Consider the following 5,802-nt stretch of genomic DNA (forward strand, 5'->3'; position numbering starts at 1 on the left):
CACATTTCATTTCCTAAATAAAAATGGTGTTGGATTCAAGAGCTCTGTGTGCTTGTTTTATTCTGAAAGGTTCATGTCTACATTTTATTATTTAAGTTTAAAGTGAAAAGTTTTCACAGCCTTGTTTCAAGATCTGAAGTCTGTAGGTAGGAAACAACTTAGACGTATGCAGTGAGTTTTATTTTGAAGGCCACTTTTATTGTGAAGGCTTGTCCATTCTTTCACTGATATTTCCAGCTGCAGATGTGAAAGTTTAAGTTTGAGACTCAGATCTTTCTATTTTTCCATCAGAGCTAACATCCTGTGTGATGCCAAGGGTTTCTGTTTCTGACCAATCAGCCGCCGCCGGTCCAAACCTGGACCCAGAATCCAGAACCGAGCCCAGGCTGAAGAAGCCAGTGGTTCTTACATAAGCCTCTTCCTTCCAGAGGAGAGCAGAACAACGCTGCCTTTGTGTGAAAACGGCTTCAACAGGCTGCGATTCTCCGGAGCTGCTCACTCCGTCCGGTACCGGTCCATCTGGTACCGGTCCGTCAAAGCAAGTAGAACCCAGAGCAATCACTGATAGAATGGCTCCAGAACTGTTCCAGTCAGTTCTGTTTACCTAGCAACCCCACTGGAGCTCCGTCCGTTACCTAGCAACCCCACTGGAGCTCCGCCCATTACCTAGCAACCCCACTGGAGCTCCGCCCATTACCTAGCAACCCCACAGGAGCTCCGTCCGTTACCTAGCAACCCCACTGGAGCTCCGCCCATTACCTAGCAACCCCACTGGAGCTCCGCCCATTACCTAGCAACCCCACTGGAGCTCCGCTGATTTCAGTTTAGGAAAAAAGTTGGAAATCTTTTTTCTTCGTAGACTTTGCCTCACCTGAAGGTTTTTGACTACTTTTGAGGGGAAATGGGTTCTGGTCTCCCTTTGTCCGACCAGGTGTTCTGTTGGATCAGGTTGAGTTTATTTAGTTTTCTGTCACTTGGTGAGTGTTTCCTGTTCCAGTCAGTTCTGGTGGAACCACTGGGCTGGACCTGGCCCACCAGAACCCACCAGAATGAGAGTCTGCGGCTCATAATGAGCTGAAATATGACTGAAGAATCAGCATGAAGCCCTGCAGAGACTAAATCGGCTCATGGACTGAAACATTGGTCAACTAAAAGCAGAGAAGGTGATTTCCCCCATGAGGATGAGGACAGTGAACGCTCCACCTCTGATCCAGACCTCTGACACCTGGAGCAAAACCACGTTAGAGTCATTTCTGCTGGTTTCTCCTGAAGACGGATGGAGGAGCCAAAACTCACATCAGGAAGGGTCTCTGGCTCTCTGGCTCTGCAGAACGCTGCTTGGGTTGGGAAAGTGTTAGCAGATGTCGCCAGTGGAGGCCAACACCATCATGCCGGCCCCCACCGACCCCCACCGGCCCCGGCTTGGACAGCCCAGCGGAGAAGTGGACGGCTTGTTTTCCACCAGGCCTACATGAGGAGGAGCTGAGAGGAAAAATGCAACCCAGGTTTCACCAGGAGAATCAGAACGAGCTGCTAACAACCGACATAAATCAGAGGAGCTGCAGGATCCAAGGAAATCCCCCAGAAAACCAGAGGCTTCAGTCTGAGGCCAGGTTCTGACCCGCTGGTGGGTCAAAACAATAAAACTGAGCCGGAATAAAGAGCAGGGTTCAGGAACGAGGCCAAGTTCCAGAGAGACCAGCAGGGGGCGCAGTGAGATCAAGTAGTAACTGGAGCAACATGGAGAAAGTTAGCATGAAGTCCAGAGGAGAAGAGATCCTGGAGAACCAGAGAGTCGGACCGACGCCACGACTGGACCCCAATGAGGGGTCATCAGTATGCAACGACTGTACCGATGAAGGCAACAGACAGATGCTTTTATCTGTCAATATAAAATGATAAAATAAACATTTTAGCCTCAGCTTTGGAACAACTTAGACCAGTTTATAACCAGTTTATAACTGGTTATGACAAGTTTTTACCAGTTTACCAGTTTATAACCAGAGCAAGTTTTAAATAGTTTGTGACAAGATACGACAAACTTTAACCAGATGTGACCAGTTTATAGCCAATTTATAACCAATTAAGACCAGTTTCTAACCGGTTCTGACCATGGACCAGCAGGAGAACCATCCTGGCTGCATCAGCCCTAATGTAGCTGACGGCCATGATGCTTCTGGTCGTCCTGTAGCTGGCGGCCATGATGCTTCTGGTCGTCCTGTAGCTGGCGGCCATGATGCTTCTGGGCGTCCTGCTGGTCGTCCAGAGTTTTGTCTATCTGGATGTTTTCATGAAGCTCAGAGCATAAGCTGCTGATCCGTCATTCCTGGATGATGTAACGCTCTGACTCTGTGAAACCCGATGAAGTTCTGCTCAGACATCACCTGTTGGAGCAACGTGGCGTCAAACTGACACTTCACCCTCTGTCCTGCTCCTTCCAGCGCGAGCGGCACCATCTGCCTCCCATTAGAGGAAACAGATTCCTCGAAGCAGCAGCAGCAGAAGGGGAAAACCGTTTGAAGGTCGAGGTGGAGGCGTTATGTAACCGAGGCTAACAGAGTCTGACAGGACAGCTGGAGGCAACAATCAGGGCTGTGTTTCCCATTAAACTCCACAAATCCAGACCTTTTCCACGCAGAAACACCTGACTGAGCCCAAGTTCAGGTTGGCCTTCATCCTCCTCCTCCTCTTCCTCTAGGATGCTAACGCAGAGCTGCTGAAATGTCTGCCTGCTCCTTTAAGGCCGTCAGGGTCAGAGGGTCAGGCGGGCATCCAGGTTAAGAACCGCAGCACTCCGACAGAAAGGAATTATGATTTTTGATCCTCACCAGAAATCAGAGCCTGGTTCTGGAGCAGCAAACGTCCAGACAGAACCAACGACCCGGTTAGCATCAGCTCAGGTCCAGGTGGTATCATGATGAAAACTCATGTGACCCCAGTTTGACCTCCCTGCTGCAGTGACACTGAGCTCTGGTGATCAGATCCAACAAATATGGAGTTAAAGGAAGAGCTTTAAGTGTTTCTATGGAGATGGAGAGGGATGCTTTCATCTTCCTCCAGGATGCTAAAGACTTATGTTTTTATTTTAAGAGATTTTAACTGTAAGGTTTGAATATTGTTCAGTATTTCTATTCTTAAATGATTTAGTCAGAGCCAGCCCAAGGCATAAGCAGCTTTTTAGGATCCCCACAAGAGTTGTTTTATTTTTATGTCTAGAAATAAAGAAGAATCTGGTGCTGATATGTTGGTATCGGGGGGCCCCAAATGAAAACCTGCCCCCAGAAAGGCTTCGGTCGGCCCTGGATCTATGACAATATTCTTCCCTCTGACCTGGAAACTCTGATTTTCAGACATATTCTCCTGAAATAAATGTGGCTGAAACATTTAGGAATGTAGTTTCTGTTTAATGACAAGATGCCACGCCCCATCCGCCGCAATGCTTCATGGGTTGTTGGACTGAGGTGGATAAAAATGATGACAGGAGGAAAAAACTGAACTAATGAACTGAGTTTGGTGAAATGAGGAAGAGTCTGTGGTTAGAAATAAAAGAGGAAGACGAAGGTCATGTTGCTTGGACTGGAACGTTTCTGTTCCTGATGCTGAAACATTCAGGCCTGCGTCGCGTTTCTTCCTGATTCACTAAAACGACTGATTGATCCCGGCTGGTTCTGATCAAGCAGTTATGAAACAGAACCAGGACGGATCCTGGACCAGATCCCAGGCCCGTTCAGTCTCAGGGTCACCAAGGTCTCACATGCAACAATGTCAACATATTCCTCTTTTATTTTGTCTGCTTGCTCTGCTCTGTCTCCTCTGTTTCCAAAATAAAAGCCTCCAGAGGTGGTCGTTCCTGAAGAGTTCAAATTCAGTCTGAAATCTAAGCTGGGAGAACGAGGGGAACCTTCAACACCGGCTTCCGAGTTAAATTATGAATATTTAGAAGAATGAAATGAGTGAAGGGGGTAGAATGATGCAACAGGAGTGAAACTGTTCACATCATTAACCTGGCATGTGCTTCACACACACAAAATAAGAAAATAAAGAATAAATTACTGCAAAACCTAATCAAATAAAGGGTTCTGGGTTAGTTCTTTCAAAATAAAAGCCACTTCTATTTCCTTTACATCATCACGTTCTGTAAAACTTTGGGATCTGGACTCCAAAATACTTCTGCTTCGCAGCAGAAAGAGAAAAAATGGTGGCTCAGAAAATACAGGAGCTGAATCTTTTTGGGGGCCCGTCCGGGATCCTGAAGCAAACCCACCAGATTCCCAGTCAGGAAAACCTTTTCTACTTAACTTTCAGGTTGAGTTAAATTAAATACTTAAACCATCTTAGCACCTAAAGACTCTAAAAGCACATCGTTACGACCCATTTAGGTGTGGAACAAAAGCTACTTTCACACAGCATGTAAATATGACTTTTTACATCAGCTTAAACTGCTTAAAACTGGTAGCAAACTGGTTTAAACTGGTCAGAACTGGCCATAAATCTCAATCTTTTACCCAAAAGAAGATCAGATTTGTTCCACCTCAATGTGGAGCTAAGAAGTCTCTGCAGTCTGAAAACGGTCGTGTCGCATTTTATCCGACTTTTACATCACTGATCTGAGACATGCGTCATAATTCTGCACCAGAATAAAGCAGACACCGTAAATCTGGATGTAAATAAGAAGCTTTTCTTTCTCTGTCCTTCATCTTTTGCTGTCTGATCTGAAAAACGTTAAAAATGTTAAAACCGACACAGGTGTCGGCGGCCATTATTACTGCTGTCTTCGTTCTTCTTCTTCTCTTCAGGCACATTTAATTAGTTTATTGAACAGCCATGCAGAAAAAACTGCAGCAAGAAATCAGTTAGATTCACATCACTGGTTCCAGTCTGGATACGGGTCCGACCCGTTCCGTTATGCTGGATGAATAATCAGAACCGAACCTCCGGCTGCTGACTTTGGGTCTCAACATTCCTGCTGTCAGCAGCCATGACTGAGCGTCAACACATCCTCCTCCAGGAGACCGTCTGTCTTCACTCTGTCCCACTCTGTTTGACTTTTGTCTCTCAGGTGATGAAGGACGGGATTTACCAGCTGTCATCCGCACTGCTGTAACCACGGCAACCGATGAGCGACGGCCAACGATCCCTGGAGACCACCGAGGAGCAGAGACGGTCTCTAACCATCCAACCAGCTGAACCAGTTAAAAGCACCCAGGGGAGTTTTTCCCACCCCTCATAACAAATAATCACAATAATTTTATTGTGATTGCCTTCTTTTGTACCTGCCAAACAATAAACTCAATCTGCATTAATTTACTGACACAAAGTGGAAAAGAACAAATTATTTCAGGTCTCAGTAATAAAAGCAAAGCGTTCAGTTTCCAAACTTTCTGGGTCAAATGTTTTCTACTTTGTTTGTTTGGACAACGTTTTAATCGATTCTCTGCAACAAATAAAACAACTTTGTTTAAAAAAAACCTGGCGAATTCATTCAGGTTTGTTTTTCAGTAAACAGTGACTGGATGTTTGTGAGAGTAGCTGTTAGGATATTAAGATGAAAACAAATCCAAAACATGGCTAATAAAATAAAACACTTCCAGGACCAAACACTCTTCATTTAAGAAGATATAACTTCCCTCTTAAAAATGATAAAACATATATTCATCTGCATCAGGCCTACGAATGATGGGGGCCACACAAAGTTATTGAAAGGGTTGAAAATGGCCCCCCAACCACACCTTGGACACCTCTGCTTCAGGAACATAAAATGCCAACATTAAAGCTGATAAATATGGAAAACTTAGAGAAATT

Source organism: Poecilia mexicana, unplaced genomic scaffold (genome assembly GCF_051168715.1).
Source record: "Poecilia mexicana isolate PSO_F unplaced genomic scaffold, ASM5116871v1 scaffold_2, whole genome shotgun sequence".
Lineage (NCBI taxonomy): Eukaryota > Metazoa > Chordata > Actinopteri > Cyprinodontiformes > Poeciliidae > Poecilia > Poecilia mexicana.